Here is a 16,906-nt window from a genome sequence, read left to right as displayed (position 1 = left end):
GCCCCCACCCCCCCCCCCCCCCCCCCCCCCCCCCGAGGTACTCTGAGCAGTTAAAGGGTGATGACAAGGCTTGGTCGTCCTAAAAATCTGAGATGGTCAAATAAAGGTGGCCTGGCACGGCCCAACCATCGCGCGATGGTCTTATTCCATCGCGCGAGTGATAAACATCCACTCCATCGCGCGACATACTCACTCCCTCGCGCGATGGTTCAGCCTGCATTTTGACAGATTCCACCAGCTACTGTCCAATTTTGGTCGCTTCCCATTCCAAGGGTACTTTTACAACTTTTATGGTTCCGGCAAGTCACTATGAGCATATGCAACCATATCCAAGCATCAGATTCGAGATATTGCGTTTAACGAGGTTTTTGAACCCTCGGTGGCTCGTTTTAAGGCCAAATGTGCATTTCGGGAGTTCGAAACTCGATCCGGAGGGTCGTGTCCTTTTCTCTCAGGCCGTACAAGTCATGATGACCTAATATGACTGTACGGAGGTGTCGGTTTCAGTCCGGGACATAATAGAGTCATGTTTTTCCATCTCGTGTCCCTTTTGTGTCCTTCGTAAGGTTTTTGGGGAATTTTGCGTTTCGGGAGGTGTTTCTCGAATCCGTCGGCCCTTGTAGGTCATTTTGTATATACGTGACCTCATGGAAGCGTCCCTTTTATCCAGGTTGGGGTATTTTAGGTTTTGACTTGTGAATGTCCAACATTTCATTCCCTCGTATCCTGACCGTATCCTGGGGTACATTTTCGTTTTTCCTCTGAGTTAATTCTATCTGTGCGTATATGTGCGTTTGTGAGCAGTCTCGGTACATTATCAATGCAAGCATGGTATTAGTGGCAAGCGTTTATTTATTCTAAGTTCATTACAAGAGTAAAATAAACTGAAAATGCAAATTTTATAGCTAATCCATAATCTACTTATGTCAAAGTAAAGAGAGACTACTGTGCATGTGGCGCTTCGGCCAGTCAAAAGTCATCACGTCAACTCGGGCACACTCGCCCATCAAGTCAAAAAAGAGCACACAGGCCTCGAAAACACGTATCAAGTATCAATTAAGGCACTCCGGCCTTCCATTTATCTACGCGGGCGCGCAGGCCCAGCAGCAAAAAATCAAAGAAGTGGAAAGAGAAATGAGGCTTCTTAGTAGCCCTCACTCCTCTCCGAACCAATCGGCATCTCCGTCGTCGTCGTCGTCGTCGTCATCTCTCTCTCTCGGATCCTATCTAAAACCAAGGTCGTCCGCTGAGTCGTCAGAACCACTGCTGTCAGGCGCCTCCTCGTCTTCCTCTTCTTCTTCTCCCTCCTCTTCCTCTTCTTCCTCAGAATCCTCGGGCAGGATCAGCCGCTTCTTGCGGACCGGCTCGTCTTATGAGGGCCTTTGGCGCATCTTCAATTGATACCTCTCCTCGGCGCGTGCCACGGCCTCTTGGGCCGCCTCCTCACTCGCAACAGGTGGCTGTACGCCCCGTGTCTGTGGTCTAGTAGTAGGTGGAGGAGCAGGAGTCCTAGTTGCTAGCTTCTTTTGTGGAGGCTCTCTCGCGCTTTTTCTCCTAGGAGCCGCCCGTCCCTGTGTCTGCATTGTAAAATTTTGCACATTTAGTATATATTCTATGTGTTGTATGTTCGCAGACAGGTACAATCAATTCAAAGTTGACGGCAATTAAAGTATACTATGTATCGAGCAAAGCATGTATATGTCAAGTATCGAATGCAGGAATGTATCGTTTTTCTGGGAAATATACCTGAGACCCCTGAGCTGCCGGTGGTGGGTAGCGCAAGTCCAAAGGCAGGCCACTCGCCGCCCACCTTATCACGTTCTCCAGTGCAAGCATACGCCGAACGGCCTCGTTTGCCCACTCATTGGGCACCTGCAAGGATAACTTGAACATAAGTAATGGGGCAATGTTTCAAGACTTTATGAAAGTACAATAATGAAGGATACAACGTCTTACCGGCACGGTGACAGGTGCTGGCTCAACTTTGGCAGGACCTAAGTGTAGCTCGGCCGGATTGCCCTGAGAATCCACCACAGCTATATGCCATGTCAACTCTGGTGGCCCACCCCTCACAGGTCCACTTGGACCCTGCCTCGCGCGACTCTCACCACTGCTCTGCCTCACTGTGATGGCTCTCCTCTCCTCAGCAGCTCCACGGGCCTGACTCCGGACCTCCCTGAACTCTCGTACTCTCAATGGCCTCGCCAAACACTCCCTCTGGTAGACTGCATAGTCCATGCCGGGACGCAAGTAGCGTGTCAAGTCGGTGTCAGGCCGCGTGAAGATCTCTAGCTCGGCCAACGTGTACTCCCCTGTGTGTGAGGCCCGTGGTGGAAGCGGTCCAGGCACTTGGAACCCTGCGTGGCCAAGTGATTGGCGTGTCACTCGGTCACCCAAGTACCACTGCCAACCAAAAGCCAACTCTAGCAGCACTCTGCTCGCCGTCACGGCCCTGCTCCTGGCCAAGTACTCAGGCTCTGACTCTGCCACTCTCCAAGGATCCCACTCCACCTGCACGAGCGAGCAATGCAAGTGTCGGTTAGCGACAACATTAAAGCAATAAAAAGGGATGCATATTTCTATTTGATAAAGTCACGTCATACCTGTGAGGGTCGGAGCTCGTCTAAGTATATCCTGAAGCCGTTCAGGTCACCTCTCCCTCTTTTCTCTCCCATGTTCTTCTTGCTCCAGATATGAGCACGCGGGAGGATCCCCAAGTCCAAGCTCTTCGTCACCGGACAGCACATGTTCAAAACCTCGTAGGCCCAGAGCTGCGCAGTCGTCAAAAGTTCAAATCATTAGTACAATGCAGGAATATTTTTGAAGCAGTTTATGTATTCAAACAGATAAGTATATAATGGAAATGTACTTTACTCTATTATTATGATCATACCTCCCAAATCCGCCAGTATCCGGCAGTACTCATCTCAGTCCTCAACGAGTCCCCCATGAAGCCATAAGCTGCACCAAGCGCAGCTCCTCCCCAGTCAAAGCGTGAGGCCGTCCTCAGATCCCTCAGTGCAGGCAGGTACGATAAGTGAACCTTACTACGCCTGTTTGGGTACAGGGTAGCACCAAAAAGGTACAGCAGGTATGCCCGGGCCATCTGCTCCGCCTCCTGCTCGGTCGCCACCTCCTTTGCAAGGTACCGGGTGAACTGTCCATATCTCGCCATCCCCTCCTCAACCTTGGGCACCTCTCCCAAGAACCACTCCAGGGCCGCCTCATCCTCCTGAATGCCCGAGTCAAACGGGATAGGGTCGCCTCCAACCCTCAAACCAGTGATCGCTGCAAAGTCCGTGGGCATCACTGTCATCTCCCCGAGCGGCAGGTGGAAGGTGTTGGTGGAATCCCTCCACCTCTCTGCAAGTGCAACCAAGACCGCATGGTCATTTCTGGCCGGAGTCAGGGTCTGTATGAACTCCCCAAAACCTGCCTCGTCCATCAGCTGCCTCACCCTCTCAGGCAAACCCTGGTACAACGCCAAGGAGCTGCATGCGCCCCCGAAACCCCGGATGTCTCTCTGTTTCGCTCTCTCCTGCATTAGACACGGAAACAAGCAACAGGGGATATATCAGCGTGTGAAGCTTTCATTTTCAAGTTCTAGGTAATCAATACAACTTGGCAGTACATGGTTGGTTCAAGTTATTATGTCTCATGCATGGCATTCAACGTGAAACTATAGTGTCATTATTCGAATCTACTTCAAAGGATTATCCTACGTTTTTCGGTATGTAAGCACATGCATTGTATTAAAATTGCAATCACAAAAGGAAATGAGGGACTCTCAGAAATTTACCTCGGCCCAGCTGCTCGAAATGTGGGTATCGGGGTCTCTTAGAACAAGCTCGGGGTCATACTCCGCTTGCCGTGGCCTGTATGCCGCAAGACCCGATGGTACGAACAAATGTGGAACTGGTGGCCTGTACCCCTCTGCTGAAAATGGAGCACAAGTCAAACCCTCTACCTCCGACACTGCTGTCACTCTGGGCCCCTGTCCCCTCGCTCCATCCCGCTCCTCGGCCTCCGCATCCCTCAAAACCTCCTCCTCAGCGGCCCTCGCCCTCTCGGCTCTCGCCGTAGCCTCTGAAGCGGCTATCTCCCGCTCTCGCTCCTCTCGAGCCTCCAAAACAGCGGCCCCAATCATGGGATCCTCCTCAAGCAGCCGGGCTAGTCTCTCCTCACTCAGGAACTCCGCAAGATCCTGTCTCGTGATCGGCCTGTGGCCCGATGACGTGGCTCCCGGCCGAAACAGTACCTCCTCCTCAGGAACCCCTGTGGTCTCCTCCTCCTCGGCCGCTACGCCCTTGCCCTTCGCCGGGTCCCTCGGCAGGGTCTCGCTCGGCCCGGTGTCATCACCACCTACGCCGTCACCACCAACACCACTACGGCCGGTGTCTCTGCCAAAACCACCACCAATCACCACCGAACCACTCACGGCCACACTCGGGTCCAGTTGCTCGATTCTAGTACTCGCAGCCTCGACCCCCTCTGTCGCGCGACCCTCTGACACCGTCGCGCGATGCTCAACGCCTCCACCCACTTCCTGCTCGTGGCCCCGTTCGCCATCGCCGCCGCTCGTTACCTTTGCACCGGAGTCTACAGCGGCTCCCGTTGGCGGCCGATCCTCTGTTTTGACCACCATTCGTCCTCCCTCGTCCCCTGGACGATCAACAACTTCCCCTCTACCGCCACCATTGCCGTTGTCAGCCATGGGTGATGATACGCACGTGGGTCTACTCGGTTTTTGGACAAAATCAAGGGTGGGAGAGGGAGAGTTTGAGAGAGAATAGTGTTAGAGGGAGTTCGAAACTGCTGTGAGCGGTTTTCGAACGTCCCCGTCGATTGTATGGAAGAAAACGGGTCCGGGCCGGGTCTGGGCTTTTAACAGACCCAGGCCTGAGCAGGTAACCCTCGCGCGACGGAGTGACTATGTCGCGGATGGTTTGGTTGGGCCTCAGGCCCAATGCAGCTTCTGGACAGGCCCAATCATGCTTATCCACCCTTAAGAGCTCATAAGATCTCACTTGGGCGCTGCAACGATTTTAAGGTTTATTGTGAGTTGATGACTTTCAAAATCCGAGGCGCGTTTATATCCCCAGCAGCGGTCTGCCCGTGTACACACCGATTATCAATCAGCGACGATCCATCCGTCCGATTATCAAATCAGCGATGATCCATCCGTCCGATTATCAATCAGCGACGATCCATCCGTCTGATTATCAATCACCGACGATCTATCCGTCCAAATTCGAATCAACGACGATCTATCCGTCCAAATTCGGATCAGCAATCAATCTGCTCACCGATCCGTTGGTGCACGGTATTTGTATATACTTGCTTGCATTTTTCGTCTAAATCGGCTTTTGGGTGGATTGGATGGGTGTCTAGAAATCTTTGACGTTACCCGTACCAGCCAATGGTGCTCCGCGTGCCGTCAAAGAGGGACTACTGTAGACACCCCAATCTGACTTCCCGATCGTTTTACTTTGTTCTTCGATTTCTTGTTTCCCCGATGATGAATCAGGTCGAAAACAGTCTCGAGAACTTGGAATGGCTTGAGTTTGGTGTACGCGGAACCCATCCTTAGCCCTAAAACCCTTGAATCAGAACCTGGACCTTGGGTTTGATAGTCGCGCGACATACTGGGATCCTCGCGCGATGGTCCATTTGCCAGGTGGTGGTCAAAGTCAAAGCTTTGACTGTTGACTCTCGCGGGGTTGGCTGGACCCTCGCGCGATGATCTCACTATCTCGCGCGATGGTCAACACCTGTCGTTTTCACCCGGATTGCGTGGTGGTCAGGGGGCTACAGGCCTATGTGACCCCGTTTTCGTCGGCTGAACAGCGTTCTGGGGGGCTCCCCTTGCACCACCTCACCCCCCATTCTCCCATCACTTTTGCCACCCCACTTCTCCACCAAGCAATTGTAACCAGCATTGTTGGCTGGTTACATGGTCTTGGCTAGCCACCAACCAACCCTTTCTTCTATAAATACCCCTCCCCCCCCCCCCCCTCATGCTTCATTGCAAAGGGTTACAAAATTCTCTCCAAGAAAGAAGAAGGCAAGTTCAAGCATAAATATCCCATACCACACTCACTCCCACATAATCATCTTCCAAGCCTCACCACCTCATTCAAGCCATCTCCAAGACACTCAAGCAAAGGTATAATATCTTTCTGCTCACTGTTCGAACCCCTGGGGGGGGCTGGCAGGGTCAAGGCTGGTAATCGATACCAGTTCTGGCCCTAAAGCTAGCAAGGTTTCAAGAGCCATTACCAGGCATACCCTCGCGCGATGGTCCCATAGGCTCGCGTGACAGTTTTGTCTGCGTGAGATTAGACCACGTGGGGAAGGGATGCTGGTCTTTAAGTTTCTTGTTGTGTTCATAGTCATTTTCAAGTCTTTTAAAAGGTATTAGCTCACTGCTTTTGCATGTTAAAAATCATTGTTTAGCTTAGTTTATAATTCCTCTTGGTTTGGAATGCTCTTGGGATGCTCTTGAACATGTCTCAGAGTCCTGAGTATGCAAAGCAATTCCTGGAAGTCCAGTCTCAACAATCGCGCGCCTGTATCACTCTGTCGCGCGATGGTTCTTGGTTTTCCAGGGACTGCCCTTGCATGAGCAGCTTGGCCTTGGCCTCTGTTTAGATACCCCCACTGTTTAGGGGTCATGTTTTCACAATATTTCCATCAACCTGTTGTAATATTGTTTACTTTCAAGTACTTATAAAACTGCTTGGTTTGCACCTGGGTGAGCACTGGTCCTTCCAGAGCCCAGAAGGGGGTAAAATTCAAAACATTGGCAGAGCATCAACACTCGCGCAAGTGTATGGTTGTGTCGCGCGACGGTTTGCTTGCATGCAGATGAACTCATCCATGCAGGCTGGCGGTTTGTTCGTGCCAAAATCATACACAGCACTGTTTTGATGTATGATCGATGTTTTGAACTTTATTCCATTTATTATGTGTCATCTCACTAATCCATGCTATATCTTATCACATCCTGCAAACTGTTACAGTTTTAATCCCCGATTAACTGTTCCCCGCCCTAATTGGCTAAAAATTGATTAATCAAACAGAATCGCAAATAAACATTTTTCGCAAATGCCTAAGTAGAGACCGATCTCTGGATTGGGCAAGAGGGGTGTCATAAAACCCTTCCCCTCTCGTAACCTGGCTCCCGAACCCAGATATGGTTATGACGGACTGGTTCCTTAACTTTTTCAAATAAATCAGCGCGGCAAGTGCTTCGAAATACGGTTCCTTGGGTGTCGGATCTTCAAACCCGAGTGGCGACTCTGTATTTTGCGAGCGCTTGCTTCTCCGCTCGCGCTTCCTCGATATGGGCCCTTGCGTTTTCGGAATCCGAAAGTTCCGAAGGGCACGCATGCCCACAGTCGGTCGCCTTGTTTTCTTGTTGCCGGTGCCATTACTTCCAAATTAGTAATGAGCCCTCCTTCTAGCGCCAAAATTGTTTGTCTATTTTACTTGCAGTCGACGAATCGACTAAGAGTTGTTGAGCGTGCTGGAAATGTGGGTGTTTGTGGTGATGGAGTTTGGTTCCTTGCCGTATCTCAGGACTTTTCTGGAAGCAAATTTATTGAAGTGAATGGAGATGAAAGAAGAACAACAAAATGGACTTTATTATTCCTCGAGGTAGAAGTCAATCGACTATGAGAACACAATCGAACAGACAGTTACGTTACAAGCTACTCCTAGAGCAAGAAATGTAAAATACAGATAAAAGTAGAAGCCTTTGGGCGATTGATTGGGGGTTCTAAACGTCTTCTATTCTTGTATTTATAGGCCGTCATCGACTTGAAATTCAAATCAGATGAAATTCCCTCCTTCGATTTGAATTAAGCGGTTCCATGCTCCCTATTCTTGCTCCACTATCTGCACGAGGCGGTTCCTTCTCCATGATCTCACATGTTCCCAATGTTGTAATTGCTTCAACTGCCTATTTGCATTAACTGTCTTGCCCACGATCTGTATACGCATGCTCTGAAATGTGTTCTGGAGTTAAGCATTAACCGTCGATTAGTCCACTTGATTTTCCTTAATAGGCTTTACATTGTATTTATATCAATCAGTCAAAAACGTGCTGGCACGTGTAATATTTTGATCCAAACGATCATATTAGACTAATTTACTGAATTATGGTGTAAACAGCTACCCAAGCTTAATTAATATATTCTATAAGTTACTTCACCTATAGACCAATTGGTTTTAGGTTGAAACCCTTCAAGAAATCTAACATGCTATCAGAGTTAGGTCTTGGGTGGTCTCACCTCCTGTGGGTCAAGTCTCTATTGCCCGAGTCAATCGCCTCATCTCATCAATTCATACCTTCACTTGCATCCCTGCACGTGAGGAGGAGTGTTAGACTTAATCCCACATCACTCATTTAAGTCACCCAAGCTTAATTAATACTCCATCCGTCCCTTTTTAATTGTCCACTACGATTTTGCGTGCATTTTCAACAGCTTATATCTCTTGATGTATATTACATTTTATGTTTTTGAAATCATTGTCTTATAAAAAAAATGAGCTTTATCAAACAAGATCCATATTGCATATTTTTTGCAATATACGTCTAGAGATATAAGCCGTTGAAAATGCACGCAAAATCGTAGTGGACAATTAAATAGGGACGGAGGGAGTATATTTTAGAGGTTACTCCACCTATTGCCAATTGATTTTAGGTTAAAACCCTTCCAAAAATCTAACAACTGGGTCGTTGATCTTTATGGTACTGCCGGTACTACCGAAGCCGGTAAATTGATACGATCTTTCCTCCACAGCCAGGGACCCAGGGCTCTGCTGCCCCTGTGGAGGCAGTATCCCCTACCCAGACTCTTAAACGGCACCGTTTGCTTTAAAAAAAAATCCTAACCACCAATTTGTAATCCTATTGAGCAGAAACGTGATTATGAGAGCCCTAGAGACAAAATTTGATTATGTCTCTTTAGAATAATATGATCAGAATAATAAGATCTTCACACCCGTTCAAACGGATTAAAAATTGAAGCATTTAATTTTTTAACTATATTTTTTAATATATAAATGGTCTAAAAAATTAAGTGCTCAAATTTTCACTCCATTTGAACGGGTGTGAAGATCTTATTATTCTGATCATATTATTCTAAAGAGACATAATCAAATTTTGTCTCTAGATCTCTCATAATCACGTTTATGCTCAATAGGATTGCAAATGGGTGGTTAGGATTTTTTTTTTAAAGCAAACAGTGTCGTTTAAGAGTCTGGGTAAGGGATACTGCCCGCAGGGGCAGCAGAGCCCCCGGGTCCCCACACCCACGCCCAATGTGACTTTTGGAACTGCTTCATCACAGCTAACGGTATACAAGCCACACTGGGATGGGTTCGGCTCCAGTCTAGTACGTTAATATCCATTTTGGTCCATTGAATGGCTGGGATCAACTCTGTTGCATCCAAAGCTTCACAGCATGCCATGTCATGTTCTCACATTTGCCTCTTAAAAAGAAACGGAGATTGGTTAACGGAAAGTCCAGCCAAAGTAACTTTGCAAAATCCAAATCAAACTCCACCCCAGTTTAGATTAAAAAAAAAAACCCACTCCAGCTAGCTAAACTAATATTTAATAAAAAAATCAATCTTTTTGTTACCATAAAACTTCAATTGTCAACGAGAAAAGTTTGTCTACTTCAAGAACTCTTTTTATTTTTTTTCCAGACGTCCAGCTAAGCAATTGATTTTAATTTTTTAGATTTATATTAAAAATATGATGAAAAAATTAAGTGCTCTAATTTTTAATCGGTTTGAACCAGTGCGAAAATCTTATTTTTCTGATCATTTTATTCTAAATAGTCATAATTAATTTTTATCTCTGGGGCTTTCATAATAAAGTATCTGCTTTACATGGTCTCAAATAATGAGCAGATACTTAATTATAAGAGTTCCACAGACAAAAATTAATTATGATTTTTTAAGATAAAATAATCAGAAAAATAAGATTTTCGCGCCAATCCAAACGGATTGAAAATTGGAGCACTTAATTTTTTCATTATATTTTTAATCTATGAATAGTCTAAAAAAATTTAAGTGCTCCAATTTTCAATGCATTTGAATTGGTGCGAATATCTTATTTTTATGATCATTTTATCTTAAAAAATTATAATTAAATTTTGTCTCATAATTAAATATCTGCTCTATAAAGTCTCAAATAATAAATAGATACTTAATTATGAGAGTTATAGAGGCACAAATTAAGTGGCTCGATCATTAGCGTGAGACTCCAAAGTGAGTAATAAGTATGACACAATTCTGTTCATATTTGTTGTACATCAAAATATAATGTACTCATAGTTTAATTGCAAGAAATATCTGCTGAATAATGGCACAAGCGTTAAAAATAGGGAAATGATTTTGTCATTCATTTTTTTGTTAACGTCACTCCCATACCAAAAATACACTTGCAGGAGCGTGGAGTTAAAAAAAAAAAAGTAGCAGTAAAATTAGCAGCTTAAAAATATGAACCCACTTTTGCATTAACGAGGGCAAGTGCCAAGTAAAATCTGAGCGACACGTGGAGTGCAGTTTGCTTTGGATTTTGCAAAGTTATTTTGGCTGAACTTTCCGTTAACTATTTTCCGTTTCTTTTGAGAGGCAAATGTGAGAACATGACATGGCAAGTTGTGGAGCTTTGGATGCAACAGAGTTGATTCCAGCCATTCAATGGACCAAAATGGATATTAACGTACTGGACTGGAGCCGAACCCCACTGGGAGTGTGTGGAGTTGGTAAAGAACTGTGCTATTCACACAGAGAAAACCCACACAGATCACGCACAGATTTTTTTTGGGGGCCCATTATGAGTCCCACACAAACAATTCAAATTGTTCATTAAATGTAAAATATTTTTTCAAAGGTCTTTGCAAAAAATCAGCTCAATCCAATATCTATAGAAACTTGATCTAATCATCTAACTTTTCATTCGAATTTTAGGATAATGAAAAAATAGATGATTGGATCGAGCACTCGGATTGTGCTGATTTTTAGCGGAGGCTCTTGAAAAAATATTTTATATTTAATGAACGGTTCGGATCATTTCTTTAGGACCCTTAGGGGGCCCCATAAAAAATCTGTGTGTAATATGTGTAGGTTTTGTCTGTGTTGTTAGCATTATACGTTGGTAAAAGGGAATTCAATCGGACCGAGATCCCCGCAGTCGAAGGAGGACGGGCAAGAACCGGTAGAGTGAAGAACCGGGAGATGAGAGACGAGAAAGAAAGCTAGTAAAAAAGAGGGAAACCCCATATTTAGTTCCCGACTTTAGCACAAGAAGAACAAATTGCTAGGAATGAGGGCTATGTATGTTAAAATCCCCGAACCCACACTTCAGTGGTTTTAATTATATCGTTGACGTGCTAGTTGACTAGGAAAAATAAGGTGGTGGCCTAGACCCTAGCAGAAGGGTATTCCCTTGCCCCACGCTCATTCAGGGTTCAAATCCTGCCCCTCCCCCAACCCCAACTCCAACTCCCTCAACCCCCAATAGTGTAATGTAGCGTAGGAATTAATAAGTGAAAAAAAAAATTACTAGGAAAAATTGTTGTCAATATAGGAAAATAAATTCGTAATCAATGTTCCCAACTAATCTCGCATTCATCAGTGCTGAACATTTAAGAAAGGCAAATTCTAATATGCGCCACACTGTTTATGTGCGTCCCAAGTACCAACTTTTAATGAGTAGTACCGGTGAAAAGTAAGGCAAAACAGAGTTGAGTTTTAAGAGGACGAACATTACTTTCATTCATATTGGTTAGAATGATGTAGATTCCATCACAAAATGATGTCATGCTTATCAAAAAGCGTATCGCATGGCAAAACAGAGTTGAGTTCTAAGTGGATGAACCTTAACTTCATTCATATTGACTGAAATAATGTGGATTCCACCACAAAGTGATGTCATGCTTATCAAAAAGTGTATTACATGGTAGACATGATATCACTTTGTAGTGGGATCCATATTATTTCAACTAAGAGAAGACCCTCTTTTAAAGAGGGTAAACAAAATTGCACTCGGCAAAACACCAACAATGGCATATGTTATAGTACTTTTGGGTTACTTTACACTTTTAACCTTAGTTTTCTAAGTAACAACAAATAAATGCCATTCTCTAAACTTTACGTATCGTTTTCTTTTCCGGACTGTGTCCCCCGTTAGCCTTTCTTGAATAGAATTTTCTCTAAGAATTTTGGGCTTTTCATTATCTTGTTTTTATTCAAAAAAAATTCCATTTGTTAGTTTTGCACCTTATTTTTGTGAATTTTTGATTCGTTTTGTCAAGACAATTCAAAAAAAGTAAAAGATTATGACTTTTACCTAAATATTTTTTGAAATATCCAATATAAGCTTCAAAAAACCGATTTTTTGATCTTTTTGGCTTTTATCTTGGATATTTACAAAACATTACTTGAAATAAAGATATATTTTAATTTTAAAATAATCTGAGCCATTTAGGTCTCATATAAATGATACGAGTCATTTATTAATTTTAAATATACACTCAATCACACATTCATACTCATGAGAAGGGTAGAGCTCGCATATGCTACACGCGTAATATGTGTGTGATTGAATGTATATATGAGTGTGGTGTTAGAATTAAAAGAGGAGGGCTTGCGGTTGAGGAAGTCCAATGCAATTTCATGATCCTCTGCTCAAAAAGACAAAATTATTCAATGCACCTGGGTACGGGTCCTTTTCCATTTTCCAAGCAGATTCTGTGGATGGAAATGGACACGGGGGCTCGTTCCACTAACTTTAAGTATTTTAAATAAATATTTATTTTTTAAATTAAAATTAATGTATTATGAGAGAATAATTTGTTTCGTAAAGCAAAAAACAACTGCTTAAAAAATGAGAACTTTAGCGGAACAAGGACCGAGAATAATCTCTTTCTTTTGAGGGCCTATTGATTTCCTACATTGGGGAAGATTATTCTATGTCCCCGGAGGCACCGCGGTACCCCTCGGATCCTTCTCCACCGCACATTGTTGTGAGGTCCAAGAGATAACATATGGACTCCACCATAATGTGTGGTGGAGAAGGCCGTGGGAGATCATGTGACCGTGCCCAGAGCCACTGAATAATTATTCATATGGTCACTATTACAATAAACCATAAAGATCACAGCTATTGACTGTGATTGTAAGTTTTCCATCACACTCCTGCTACCGTGATGGATCTAGGTGTGATTGTAAGTCACTCTCTTTAATCACGGTTATAAACCGTGATTGAAAGAGAGAAACAATCACGGCCAAAAGGCGTGATCATTTCTCTTTTATCACGGTTATAAGTAGTGATTGTTTCTTTTGGGCGTGATCTTTTCTGGGTGTGATTGTAAGTCCAATACTTCAAATCACGATAATTAACGTGATTTAAAAGTTCAAAAAGATCACACTTGTTAAGTGTAATCATATGTCACTTTAGATCACAATCTATAACTGTGATTGAAAATTCAAAATGAAAATCATTGTGCTTGATCTTTTCTTTGTATCTACTACATCATCTTTTCTTGTCATTGTCAAGTTTCGAACCCATGCTCCCTTGGTTAATTTTCCAAGCCCTTACCGCTACGCTAGCCAAGAACTTCTGTTATATTAGGAAAACAAAATATTTATACTTACTTCCTAGAGTGAGAAAACCTTTTTTTTCCCTTAAAATTTGCTAAAATTTTTGAATAGGCGCTGCTATTCGCAACTCTTTATTTTCTCCTATAGTCCGTTAAAAATTTTCAATTATATTCGACAGTTAGTTACCGAAATTGAGATATATTTTCAACATCCAATTACCGAAATACAATATTTTTTTCAACAGTTATTTATCGAAAATGTATATTCGGCAGTTGTTTACCGAAAGTTGAACATATTTTGGATATGTAGTTACCGAAATATAATTTTGTTTTCAACAGCTATTTACCGAAATGTAGTGGGCTATGGAAGAAAATAAAAGGTTGTGAATAGCAACGCCCTTTTGAAATGCAATTAACATAATATTAAGAAATATATGTAAACATTGTTTTAAAAATATGACAACAGATCTTTTGTCAATCAAAATTAATTGTTAGTCACAAAAAGATTTTCTTGGGGTGAAAAATTTAGTTTTAGCCAGTAAATTTAGAAGACAATAGTATTTTTTATTGTAGTGTGTGTTTTGTATTGATCGGTATGGACCAATACTGTCCATTGTTTACCGACAGTGCATGAGAAAAAGAAATTTAGAAGTAATCATGTACTATCCAGTATTGACAAATACTGACTGGTATCGGCTGTTGAATAAATCTTCATAGTGACATATTTACGTGCTTTTCTGACAATATTATACCCAAACCACGTTGTTAAAAAAAGCTTTATTATTTGGGTTTTTTTTTTTGCATTCCTTTTTTTTTAGCTGCTTCAGTAGGATAGAAAATGAGAGAAAATGAGATCCGCCGTCGCCTGGGACATACACAACACAGAGTGCTAGACTTCTTCCACTGTCTAGAGTAACATTCCTGCATTTCATTCATGTGGCTGGTTGAACAATTCATGTGATTGTTTACAGTTGGCAATTGTATGCTCTTGGATTAAACATAGGAATCAAAATAAAAGTGTCTTTGTTTGGATTGATTCATTCGTTAGTATTATCTACTTGTGATTTGACGTACGACTGATTTAAGAATTAATATATCACAGACAACTAATTTGATTATGGGAATTCGGACTCTATAAATTCATCGCATAATTTTTCAAAATCTGCCTAAATGATTATTAACCTGTCCAAGTGAAAATTTAGACCACGCGCTTAAATGGGTAGGTTTTTTATCTCATCGCAAGAGTGAGATCATTTATCTCATTTTTTTTCGCGCTAAAGTTTTTTTATCATATATGCCACAAGGGTGAGGTCTTTTCTTTTTTATCTCGCCACAAGTGCAAGATCTTTTATCTCATTCTTTTCCGCCCTAAATTTTTTTATCACGTCACAAGGGTGAGGTATTTTCACTTTCTTATCATGCTACAAGGGTGAGGTCTTTTATCTTTTATCTCGCCACAAGAGCGAGATCTTTTATCTCATTCTTTTTCGCCCTAAAATCTTTTATCACGCCACAATGGTGAGGTCTTTTCCCTTTTATCTCGCCATAAGAGCGAGATCTTTTATCTCTTTTTTTTTGCCTTAAAATTTTTTGTCATGCCGCAAGGGTGAGATTGTTTTTCTTTTATCTCACGGTAAGAGAGAGGTCTATTATTTCGCGCTAAAACCCACTTTTTATCTCAACTTTGGACTTAAACCGTGATAAAAAAATTTAAGTATCACATTTTATCACACTTTCACTAAAAACTATGATATTTGTGAATCTCCTTAGTATGACGCATATCTATTATTGTAGTAGTGGGTGGACTAGTTTGTGGGGAAGAAGACTCCATTGGGGACCATTCATATAACGACATTGACCCATTGATTCTTCTCTTCTCTCTCCAACAAGTGTCTCCGAGCCAAGACGATCGATTATATAATCAATTTGACTAATTCGACATGGTCATTTTGTTTAAATAAAATTTTCTAGAGCAATAATTATCGAACACTATACAATTTGTTTGGGTCCCTCATTTTAGCAAAATTTTGAGGGCCCAAGTCGATTGACTTGTCTTGCTCAAGACCTGCATGGTCTCCAAGTTAAATAGAACTGTATAAGCAGTGGCGGATACAATAATTTTTTAGGGTGCCAAATTTTAAAATATTGATATGAAAAATTGTAAAATAGAGCGATTTCGATTGAAAATGTCTAGTGTGACATCCCGCTTTTTTTTTAAAAAAAAAATAGAAATATTTTTGACACATATATTTAATTCTTTCATTTTTCTTTTTCAAACTTCTTCCTAATAAAAAAAAAGATATTGATTATTATAAACTGCATTTATTTCGAAAATTCTTCTAATCTCGAATAACTTATTTTCTTTTTGTGTGTGTGTGTGTGCATGTTATATTTTTGGGCCGGTTAATTTTACTTGGGTTGGATTTAACTTTCAAACTCGGGCCAGGCTAGTTAGTGAGAGTATATTTAATTATTGAGCTTTTATAAATATTGAGGGACTAGGGTTAAGGAGTAATATTTTTCTTAGAGAGGGCTGTGAGAGAGAGTTAGAGAACGAGATAGACATAAATATAGCGCCGACGTTGGGAGGGTTCCATCGTGAGTTTTGGGTTGGTAAGTCTCCTGATCACTTCTCTTTGAAATTAAGATGCTATATTCATATAATGGAACATGGGTTTTCTGGGTGCGTGCATGTGTGGTTCTGTATGGGTGCCGTGTGTGTGCATGCAGGGGGGAATTGGAGGTGCAAGTGTTGATTTAATTGCATTCAGGGTAACTTAGATTAATAGTTATACATACTTATAGTTTTATCTGTTTCTTTTATTTGTGATTCAGAATAGCCGATTAGTATCACGCTTCATATTTGGTTGCATTTGTTCGGAAATCAAGGTGAGTGGTTAAGCATGTGATCCCTTCTTTTGGAATCCTCTTGAGCCTATCGATTCTTTACAGTTCGTTATTGGTTGTGATTCGATGATAATTATTCCTATTCGTTGCTCTCATAATTATTGGCAATTGACGTACCCTTTGGCATACAAGGTTCATTGATAAAAATTAACAGGATTGTTGGATTGCCCATATTTTTCTTGTTGCTCCATAATATTATTGTGACTCTGCAACGGCACGGAGAATAATCTTGGTGCAGGTGCCTCCGGCTCGCCGTTGTTCTATTTGTGTTTGGGACCATAGACTATGTTGATATTTATTAAAGTCCAAGGAAAAGACCCGTGAGATATCGTGGTGACTTTGGCCACTAGGGAAAAGACTTGTGAAATACCCTGTGA

Source organism: Rhododendron vialii, chromosome 9a (assembly GCF_030253575.1).
Source record: "Rhododendron vialii isolate Sample 1 chromosome 9a, ASM3025357v1".
Lineage (NCBI taxonomy): Eukaryota > Viridiplantae > Streptophyta > Magnoliopsida > Ericales > Ericaceae > Rhododendron > Rhododendron vialii.
Note: the sequence above shows the minus strand (reverse complement) of the source record.